This window comes from Pseudophryne corroboree, chromosome 2 (assembly GCF_028390025.1).
Source record: "Pseudophryne corroboree isolate aPseCor3 chromosome 2, aPseCor3.hap2, whole genome shotgun sequence".
Classification (NCBI taxonomy): Eukaryota; Metazoa; Chordata; class Amphibia; order Anura; family Myobatrachidae; genus Pseudophryne; species Pseudophryne corroboree.
The window spans coordinates 278,785,751-278,797,777 of record NC_086445.1 but is presented as its reverse complement, the minus strand read 5'-3'; the positions used below and the strand labels follow the sequence as shown (position 1 = coordinate 278,797,777).

Sequence of the window (12,027 nt, the reverse complement as noted above, 5' to 3'; positions counted from 1 at the left end):
TAATATTTAGAACTTAGAAATATCATCTTTGTATTATTCATATAATTTTCATATTCAAAACTCACCTCCAAATCGTGTGTGTGTGTGTGTGTGTGTGTGTGTGTGTGTGTAAATCTAACTGATACTAGCCAGTGCCTCCCCGGCCATTGACCAAACTGCACCTACTGTTAATATGTCAACACCAGTACATTAACACGATATTGACCTTATAAATATCTACTTTCTGACCAAATACCATCAAAAGGACATGTTACTTCAATAGTAATAAGTTAAATAAAGCAAAAAAAAAAAAGTAAATAAAGGCATAGGATTAAAGTACTAAGACACACTCATACCCCTTTTCCGCCAAAAATCCGGGTCCGACCTGGGTAGCTGAATACAGTTTCAAGCCGTGTCACAGGGGCTTGAAACCCATTTCACAAAACATGCTGGACCCTGGTTAGGGATGGGTCCTCATTAGCTCTCTATAGGCTTTTATTTGGACAAACCCCCTTTACACTGCACCATTAACTGGGTCCTTCCTGGGTCCGCCCTTGGTATTATTATTATTATTATTATTATTATTACCACCATTATTATTACCACCAGTTATTTAGCTATCCAGCTCGGATTCCCGGGTACTGTACCCTGGTAATTTTTCATGGAACCTCTTCCACTAAGCCATAACCCAGGTAGATCCGGGTAGACCCGGCAGTAACCCAGGTTATTGCGGCAGTGGAAAAGGAGTATTATATAAACAGCATTTCTATCATTTTTCAAAATTCTGATGCAATTTATTAAACCCCTCACAAGACCATTGCAGTTGTAACAGGGCCCTAGGAAAATATATATCCGAGTAGAGAAAAAACTTGAAAATGACACATACTGTACAAATTACAATGAGAGCTGATTTGGCTACAAAAATAATATACCAGAACCAATTAAGCAAATTCTGCCTTTGGATCATATACAGCAGGGGCGGCCAGACTTTTGGAGTCGGTGATCTACTGTGAAAGCTAAAAAGCCTTTGTGATCTACCTAGGAGGAATAATAGCGCTCGCCGCAGGCGCGCGCAAAAATGGGCGTGGCATAACAAAAAGTGGGCGTGGTATAACAAAAAGTGGGCGTGGTATAACTAAAAAAAGGGATGTAGCCTTACTGCACAGAGTGTAATGACTGCCTCACACGAAATAACACATTGGCCCCCACAGGTAAAAACCTCAAACACATATGCCCCCACAGTGCCAGATACACATGCCCCCACAGTGCTATGTGCCCACAGTGCCAGATATGCCCCCACAGTGCCAGATACAGATATGCCCCCACAGTGCCATGTGCCCACAGTGCCACATATGCCCCCACAGTGCCAGATACACATGCCCCCACAGTGCCATGTGCCCACAGTGCCAGATATGCCCTCACAGTGCCAGATACAGATATGCCCCCACAGTGCCATGTGCCCACAGTACCAGATATGCCCCCACAGTGCCAGGTTACAGATATGCCCCCACAGTGCCAGATATGCCCCCACAGTGCCAGATATGCCCCCACAGTGCCATGTGCCCACAGTGCCAGATATGCCCTCACAGTGCCATGTGCCCACAGTGCCAGATATGCCCCCACAGTGCCAGATATGCCCCCACAGTGCCAGATATGCCCTCACAGTGCCATGTGCCCACAGTGCCATGTGCCCACAGTGCCAGATATGCCCCCACAGTCCCAGATATGCCCCCACAGTGCCAGATACAGATATGCCCCCACAGTGCCATGTGCCCACAGTGCCAGATATGCCCCCACAGCACCAGATTACAGATATGCCCCCACAGTGCCAGATACAGATATGCCCCCACAGTGCCATGTGCCCACAGTGCCAGATATGCCCCCACAGTGCCAGATACAGATATGCCCCCACAGTGCCATGTGCCCACAGTGCCAGATATGCCCCCACAGTGCCAGATTACAGATATGCCCCCACAGTGCCAGGTGCCCACAGTGCCAGATATGCCCTCACAGTGCCATGTGCCCACAGTGCCAGATATGTCCCCACAGTGCCAGATATGCCCCCACAGTGCCAGATACAGATATGCCCCCACAGTGCCATGTGCCCACAGTGCCAGATATGCCCCCACAGCGCCAGATTACAGATATGCCCCCACAGTGCCAGATATGCCCCCACAGTGCCATGTGCCCGCAGAGCCAGATATGCCCCCAGTGCCACATATGACCCCACAGTGCCAGATATGCCCCACATTGCCAGATATGCCCCCACTGAGCCATGTGCCCACAATGCCAGATATGCCCCCATAGAAGAGCTCACCGTTGCTGTGTGGAGAGCGCAGCGCGCGCTTCTCCTGCCTGCCGCCCTGCTTCTCAGTCTAATCTCCGGCGGTGACGGCAGCGTGTATAGCTCAAATCAGGCGCCGGTCCGCGAGCTCTCATTGGCTAACGAACCGGCACCTGATTTGAGCTATACACTCGGCCGTCACTGCCGCAGACCAGACTGAAGAGGCAGAGCGGCAGGCAGGAGAGGCGCGGCTTCGGGTGGCTGGGCGGCGGATCGCGATCGACTGGTCGCATGTCCGCGATCGACCAGTTGATCGCGATCGACTGTTTGGCCACCCCTGATATACAGAATTGCTGAAAGGCGCAGTAATCCAATTTTTGGGGATACAAGAGGTGAGATGTAATAGGGTCCGAGATCGCTGGAGGTATGGGATGCTGGCTGATCACAGACTTTTTTTAAAGGGGCAAAACCATGCTTTGTAAGTGAATGCCCCTTTAAAAAAAAAAATACCAAGATCAGCCAGCATCCCTCACCTCAGGCGATCTCGGACCCTATTACATCTTTCCCAATAGTTAGATGAAGCAACTTTAAGGACCTTGCAGGGAGGTCGTTGTAGTGATTGGTTTAGGTGGATTTACAGAGACATGTATAACCATATCACATTAGAATTGTTCTGGTGGTTTTTGGTGGCTTAATTAATTATTAAGATACCAATAATATGGACATGACATATACCAGGTGACCCGACCCTGCCCTTGCCCCACTATATTTATCCTGTGCCAGTACTGCAGTGTTCTCTCTCCTGGTCAGGTGCAAGGGGGGAGGTGTGAAGTGCCATTGCAATACCATGTAAACAACGCAACGCTAATTCAGCTTGCCTCCATATCACCCCCATCTCTCGCTAGACTTGCAGCAGTGATGTGCGATCAGGGGATGCTGTATACAGTCCCCCCCCCCCTGAAATTGATCTGTAGAATACTAAAAAGAAGATATGTCTAACGTATATAGGGTAACAAAGTATATACTACTGCACCTTTGTATAACTCCTGCATGAACCCTTGAGTTCATATATACAGTATGTATGTGTAAATCAGTCTCTGTTACTAGTCTGTGCCACCCCAGCTATTAACTAATGCACTTCACTGCAGTGCAGATTTTGGTTTGTTACCCCATAGCAGTGGCGCATGCAGGGGGGTCTCCAAGTACCTGGATACTCCCCTGATGAGCTGAATCTTCTATTCTTGAGACATAGACACTGCTGCAGCAACAGAGAGTGTCGAAGTCAAAAATATTACATAAAAAGAACATACAAACTACACACATTATGAGTCTCTATACTTGCAAATACGCGCAGCGAGCACAGCAATATATGGTAACACACGCATTTACACGGACATGCCTCAGAGATGGATTTGACACTTATTTCATGCAGTACATAATTATAATAATATCAAGCGCCAGACATCATGATGATTTAAGATTATATAATGAAGTAATGTCATGAATGTGTATTATTTGAACGAAGCAAGATAGACCTGTCATATTTACTATTAAAGCAACCAGATTAATGTGTAGATTCATTTGATACTTGTTATTAAGTTGTAGGACATTGCAACAAGGAATTATGATTAAATGTATAAAAGCTAAAATAACTTTTATTAGAACAATATATATTCCAAACAGGTAGTGGACAGGAAGCTCAGGCCAGCCCCTTTTGATGTCTGATTTGGCTGAACCTGTTTAGCATATACACAGACTAGTGACTCATCATGAATGAGAAAGTTCCCTCCCCCAAACTAGATAACACATTGCTGATCACATAGGAAGCCAGTTGCTGTTTTGTACCAGAGGATGATGGAGTTGCTTTTAGACGAGATCCTGCATGATTTTACAGAGAGAGAGAGATATAAGATGCATTGAGGGAATGGTATTGTATGCTGGCCTGTAACTGTAACTGTATGTATTTTGTATTAACTGATTACTGTGCTATTGTATCCATGTAACTATGTGTATACTGTACATTGTAATATATTTTGAATCCATATCCTTTTAATAACAAATATATACATCAATGAGCTTTGGAACTCAGATAATGTGTGGGTGTATTGTTTTCTCTTATGGGATGCAGTGTTTTGCTATGCACATTCATGGCACAAGGTAATAAGAGGTGCAGGCGTTTACAATATATATTAGAGCGGGCATTTTAAATATTTGTGAGAAAGCAATTTGGCATTTACAAGTGCTACCATAGCTCTCTACTATAGAATATCCGGGGGGGGGTGGGGGGGGTGGGTGGAGGGGGGAGCTGCTGGCTGCTCATGCTCAGCCACAGCAGCTCCCCCCGTCCTCACACTGCTGCCCGTCTGCTCCCAGCCCCTGGTGGAACGGTATGCATACAATTGTGTGTATGTTTGTATTTGTAGTAACTTATGTATGTGTGTTTGTGTGTATGTGCTTGTGTATGTATGCATGTATGTATGTATGTATGTATGTATGTGCCTTTGTGTATGTATGTGTGTGTGTATATATATATATATATATATATATGTGTGTGTGTGTGTGTGTGTGTATATGGTGCAATGGTTCCCTGGGTGGAGACTGGCGTGCTCCTCCTCCGTGCAATAAAAACCAAGTGGCACTCGACGGTCTGTGTGCGTAAATTAATGTATTAAAGTACAAAAGGCATAGGTGGTCATTCCGAGTTGTTTGCTCATTGCCGTTTTTCGCAATGCAGCGTTTAGGTGGAAAATGCGCATGCGCATGGTACGCAGCGCGCATGCATTAAGTAATTTTACACAAAACTTTGGAGATTTACACAAGCTCGAGCGACGTTTTTTCAATGCTCGAGTGATCGTAGTGTGATTGACAGGAAGTGGGTGTTTCTGGGCGGAAACTGGCCGTTTTCAGGGAGTGTGCTAAAAAACGCAGGCGTGCCAGGTAAAAACGCAGGAGTGGCTGGAGAAACGGGGGAGTGGCTGTCCGAACCCAGGGCGTGTTTGTGACGTCAAACCAGGAATTAAACGGACCGAGGTGATCGCAATCTAGGAGTAGGTCTGGAGCTACTCAGAAACTGCAAGGAATTATTTAGTAGCGGTCCTGCTAATCTTTTGTTCGCTATTTTGCTAAGCTAAGATACACTCCCAGAGGGCGGCGGCCTATCGTGTGCAATGCTGCTAAAAGCAGTTAGCGAGCGAACTCGGAATGACCACCATAGTGTACCGATCGTTCAACGCCATGCAGGGCGTTTTCTTCAAGGTGCTATGCTGTAGGCTTAAAAAATAAATAGCCTTGCGTGGTGTTGAAACATCGGTACACTATGCCTTTTGTACTTTTATACATTAATTTACTCACAAAGACCGCTGAGTGTCGCCTGGTTTCTACTGCATGGAGGGGGGACACGCCAGTCTCCACCCAGGGAACCATTGCACCTATTATATATAATGAGGGTACCTCGGTATTGAGCAACATCAACAGTGAGCGCCTACGTTTTGTTATATATGTACTTGCACAATCACACACACACATACACATGGAGACACCCCTCACTAAATCCTGCGTTTGCCCCTGCATAGGGCTGCATACAAAAAATGGTGAGTCCTGGGATAGATCTGGGTGAGAATAGGGCAAGCTGAGGAACCATTGCTGGTGGTTACATGGTGCTGCAAAGGCACTTCACCCCCCTCGTACCTGACTGAATCTTGCATGTTTTTGTACTGTGAAAGCTCTGGAAGCGAATGTACAGTAAGTACTAGTGATGCATAGACTTAGGAGTTCAGTGCACATAGAATATTCACTTGTGTTGCATTTGCAGTTAAGGTAAATCTGAAAAGGCATAACTGGGATGTTACAGGGTGTTGTCCAGTCACGTGCAGTGAGGTGAGGCAGAACCTTTCCTGTCATGCTAACATATACGCCACAGTTTTGACTATATAGAGTATATGAAAAATCCGGGATGTAGTTATGTGACAATACCTCTGTCTGCATCCTGAGCCCTGAAAATCCTGACAGTTGGCATGCCGACTAAAAGGGACTAGTCCCACCCGTGGCTGTTTATGACACCCATAGAGTGGGAATAGAACCTGTGGCAAGCGTGCCTGTTAGGGCCCGTAGCGTGGTGAGCACAGCAAGCCGTTGCACTCACCCCCACCCCCTTACCGTCATTCTGCAGACAGGATACCGGCGTTGGGATGCTGACCGCCGGGATCCCGGCCACCATTAAACACAGCCCTAACACGAATAATACAGAGAATATATTCTAAATATCATCTTTGTATTATTCTAACTCACCAAATTTCAGCAGTATATACTGCTGCATCTTTATATAATATTCTCAAGAGATCCTGCGCTATGTTCACAAATGAAAACTTGTATGAAAGCAATGTAAAAGCACCAAAATAAGTTAAAATAATAAAAGTATTTATTGTACATTCAGCAGCCGGTTGCTATAATGCAAGCATAAGAATAAAATATCACAGGTCAATATTAATCATATCAATGGAAATTGTTATGAAAAAAAAATCCTAAGGAGGTGGATCATATGCCGGAATATACTGTTCTAATGGGCCCTACACACTGGCAGATCCGTCGGATACGGCCGACAAGCGACCGGGTGGGGGAATGACGGGGGGAGTGAAGTTTCTTCACCCCCCTCATCAAGGGCAGATTGGGATTGAAAACCAGGAAATTTATTGAAGCAGCTCTAATAGGGGTGGGGTCTTTTGAGGGGTTGAGGGGGTGGAGTCTGTCAAGTGGGTGGGATTACTGCTCAGAAGGCCTGACCATAGCAAGGTAGGGAAAGTGCGCGCCACAAAAATTAAGGGGCGTGGTTTTGTGGGAAGGGGCGTGACCACATAATAGTGCCAATTCACATTACACCATACAGTAGTGCCACTTATACACATTGCACCAGGTAAAACCTTCTATACACACTGTGCCAGGTAGAGCATGTTGTACATATTGCACCAGATAGAGCACGTCTACACTTTGCACCAGGTAGAGCACGGAATACACTTTGCACCAGGTAGAGCACATTATACACATTGCACCAGGTAAAGCACATTATACACATTGCACCAGGTAAAGCACATTATACACATTGCACCAGGTAAAGCACATTATACACATTGCACCAGGCAGAGCACATTATACACATTGCACCAGGTAAAGCACATTATACACATTGCACTAGGTAGAGCACATTATACACATTGCACCAGGTAAAGCACATTATACACATTGCACCAGGTAAAGCACATTATACACATTGCACGAGGTAGAGCGCAATATACACATTGCACGAGGTAGAGCACATTATACACATTGCACCAGGTAAAGCACGTTATACACATTGCGCCAGGCAGAGCACGTTATACACTTATGTATATGCATATATATATATATATAAGTTCAGGAATCAGAGGTGGCACTCAGAGGCTCGGGGGGACCACCTCCCCGTCCTCAGGATCCTGAAGACGGGGAGGTGGTCCCCAAAATGTTGATCTCACCAGAATACAGTTTTTCACTTGTTTACCAGCCTCTGAGCGCCGCCTCCGATTCCTGAACTTTCATGCATTAGGGACATGTTCCCTGGGGAAGACACCTGAGCAAGATACACCCTGCGGGGGAGGCCTGGAGTGCCGGTGTTATTTTGTTTGTATATATATATAAATATATATATATATATATATATATATATAAACAAACACGAGGAACCACTGCACTCGCCATTCCCAGGGGTTGGGGTGCGGTGGGCTGTGACCACCGAACTCAAATATACCAAACAGAAAACCCAGCACTCTCCGAAGCAGCTTCATTCACCTCAATGCTTTAATATACATCTAAATAAACGGGTTCACTATGGTATGCCGGCGGTTGGGCTCCCGGCGACCAGCATACCGGCACCGGGAGCCCGACCGCTGGCTTACCGACAGTGTGGCGAGCACAAATGAGCCCCTTGCGGGCTCGCTGCGCTGCCACGCTACGGGCGCGGTGGCGCGCTACGCGCGCCATGCTATTTTATTCTCCCTCCAGGGGAGTCGTGGACCCCCACGAGGGAGAATAGTGTCGGTATGCCGGCTGTCGGGATCCCGGCGCCGGTATACTGTGCGCCGGGATCCCGTCAGTCGGCATACTGAAGACCACCCAAATAAACAATGGGGTTTTGGTTTATAAATTGTACAATGCATGTAAGCTTGCGGGCCACTCCACGGGACCCCATTTCACCGCAAGTCCTACTCTATCACAAACTTTCACATAGAATTTATAGAAACCTGGCAACTGCTATCTCATAGAGGAAAATGTGCTTATCTGGTTTAAAGCTTACCTGCCACACTTATGGCTTTTAAAAGGTAAGACAGTCACCAACACAAATAACACAACTACACAAGTGTGCTTACCTGATTAACAGCTCACCTGCCAACAGACTACTGGCTTTCAAAGTGAGACAGTTACCAACACACCTAAATAGCAGCTGATCCAGGTTAAAGGTAAATGAGCTTAGGGGTGCATGAGAGAGAGATATGGTCACAAATGGGCCAATTAAAAATTAACCCTGTTATACAAACAAACACGAGGAACCACTTCACTCGCCATTCCCAGGGGTTGGGGTGCGGTGGGCTGTGACCACCAAACTCAAATATACCAAACAGAAAACCCAGCACTCTCCTAAGCAGCTTCATTCACCTTAATGCTTTAATATACATCAAAATAAACAATGGGGTTTTGGTTTATGAATTGTACAATGCATGTAAGCTTGGTGGAGCGGGCCGCAAGCTAACATGCATTGTACAATTCATAAACCAAAACCCCATTGTTTATTTAGATGTATATTAAAGCATTAAGGTGAATGAAGCTGCTTAGGAGAGTGCAGGGTTTTCTGTTTGGTATATATATATATATATATATATATATATATATTACTGTAGAAGAGCACGGCACTCCTGATAGACGTTACAACAGCCCTGGTGACATCCTAAAGAAGTAAGACAGGCAATTTGTTAGTGGCGGCACTCACTGAACTTATACATACAAATAAAAACACTGCACTACCACCAGCACAGTACTAACATTTCGGAGTTTAATCCTTCATCAGAGTACTCTGATGAAGGATTAAACTTCGATATGTTTGTATGTATAAGTCCGATTAGCTCCGCCACCAACAAATTGCCTACAATATTTTCCCCAGGGAATCCCTGAATGTATGTTTTTAAAGGGGATGGCACCACAGTACACACACACACACACACACACACACACACACACACACACACACACACACACACACACACACACACACACACACACAGATAAATATCTATCTATCTATCTATCTATCTATCTATCTATCTATCTATCTATAGTGAGAGAGAGAGAGAGAGAGAGAGAGAGAGAGAGAGAGAAGCAAACAGTCGGCACTCCAGGCAGGAATTAAAAGTAGACTGACACAGCAGTATGGTCGTCAACGTTTCAGAGGCCTTCGTCTTTTTTATCAAGACATCTTTTGATAAAAGAGATGAAGGGGGGGCGTGGCTTGAGGCCTAACTAAGAGGAAGTGTCCCGAGGGAGCTCCTGCCGATTCAAACCCCTATAACCATTTAAAACAGCTTTTACCCTACCTGTCTCTCCCCCATACCACCCCACAATTGCCCCTGTTAATTAGGGCACTAAGGGAGTGAGCTGCGGAGCCGGAGCACGGGCTTGCCCTGTGCTTGCAGGTTGCGGCCTTCCCTGTGAGGTGAAGCCGGGGCCTAAATTTATTAATACCCCCGACCGGGATCGCCCGGCTGCTAAAACGTTGCCCCCGGACTTACCCCGCCACCCCATCCCGTACCCCTTGCCTGGGGAGGCCTGACAGGGCAGCCGAGGAGGAATTCAGAGCTCCTGGAGGTGCAGGGCCGGAGCCGATCAGAATCACGGAGCTCCGGTGGCGGCGGCCATCTTGGGTGTGGCGTCTGACAGGAAGCAGGCGTTACACCGCTCCGAGAGGCCTGCTGGCCGCGGCAACTGGCAGGGGGGGACGGGCGGAGATAGATAAGGGACCTGGGGGCATCTAAAAGTAAAATAAACCCCTGGGGGCACCGCTGTGAATGCCCATAAGTCTCTCCACACACTATTGATGGCGGCCATCTTGGAGGTGGCAGATTAGACACATCCTATCTTATCTGCACTCTGCTGCCCCTGCTGGAGCTGTGAAAATACACTCTCCCTATTTTCACAAGGAATCAAGTCAAAATCTCAACCCCGGGGACGTGGTTTGGCTGCTGAGGGAGAAAGACGTGCACTCCGGTGTCGACGCGGCTTCCCCACCAGGGATATGTGAGCCTCAAAAACGGAATATGGCCGACAGGGTTCTATATGCTGCCGCACTGCTGACTTCGGTATTTCCAGGCATTCGCCTGACGTATATTATGCTACATTAAGACCAAACCACGCAGAGGGGATAGCGGGTTGAGCTTCCAACTGGGATATGTCCTAATGCTCTCTTCCTTGAGGCTCTGTTCTGGACTCTGTTCTCTTCACTTAGACAAATGACAAGACGGCGCCGCTCTGGTAAAGCATCAAAAGTTAAATCCGCAACCACACAAGCCGCAGCCTTCCATACTTTATTTGGAACCCCCGTCCCTGACCCTATCACCTCCACCGCTCTCATTGATCACTTGCCGCCAATCATCATGGAAGATACCGGGGTCCCGCCCTCTCCAAAACATCGCCAAGCTGGATCTGCCAGTAAAGACTCTGCCGATATGGCGGCAGTCCTCACACAACTACGCTCTCTTCCGACTCGCCAAGACATCCAACAAGATTTATCCAATATGGAAAAAAGAATCCATGATTCCCTACAAGCGAGTCTCTCCAATATCCAATCTGATCTCACGCAAGTAGCAAACAGAGTAGTTGACCTGGAAGATCATAGAGATGAAACGGACTCTAAGCTCGCAGATCTCCACGATCTTGTATCCCGATACTCACATACCACCACTGAAATGAGGCGTAGACTGGATGATATAGATAACAGAGGGAGGCGGAATAACTTGAGGGTCAAAGGTCTACCCGAAGATGTGCTACCCCAGGGCCTTGTTGCGGCATTGACTACAATATTTAACGACCTGCTGGGTGCCGACCCCAGCTCTCAAATAGTGTTTGACAGAGCACATCGGGCACTACGACCGAGGGGAGCACCTACGGAGCGGCCTAGAGACGTCATCTGCCGGCTACATTACTTCCAGGTGAAAGAGACTATCCTACAGAAGTCCAGACAGGCCTCGAACACAGCTTTCAATGGCCACCCCATCCAGATTTTCCAGGACCTTTTCTGGATGACTTTACAACAGAGGCGTCTCCTTCACCCCCTCACGGAAGCTCTTCGGAAGAAGGATATCAGATTCCGCTGGGGCTTTCCTCTAAGCGTCCAAGTTACCCGCGATGGGAACCGACATGTCCTGGAAGACTATGATGGCGTCCCAGCATTCTGCACGGCACTGGGCCTACCGTTAATCTCACTGCCAAATTGGACAGACCCTCTGCAGCTTCCCACTACGGCATTACCCCGCAGGGAGCCTTGGAAAAGAGTGGACGCCTCAAGACGACGCAACCGGGCGGGCAGATCCAATGAAACATCTGAAACCTCATGATGCGTCTGCCACCCTAAACTGTGATATCCTTTTTATGCTACCTTACTGAAAGCTCACATTGATCTTTTTTTTTATTTTATTTTTTATTTAATAGGTTGTTTCAAATTTGAGCTTCAATTACCCTGAGAATGCCTA

General features: G+C 47.0%; 1 protein-coding gene across 1 annotated transcript in view; it reads right to left on the bottom strand.

The window, feature by feature from the left end:
* Nucleotides 1-10,168, bottom strand: part of ENOX1 (ecto-NOX disulfide-thiol exchanger 1) — a 1,047,374-nt gene extending 1,037,206 nt beyond the window's left edge. Inside the window, exon 1 of the mRNA XM_063952856.1 lies at nt 10,072-10,168. The gene's annotated coding sequence lies outside the window, so the exon portion shown is untranslated. The remainder of the gene's footprint in view (nt 1-10,071) is intronic.
* Nucleotides 10,169-12,027: the final 1,859 nt, after the last annotated feature.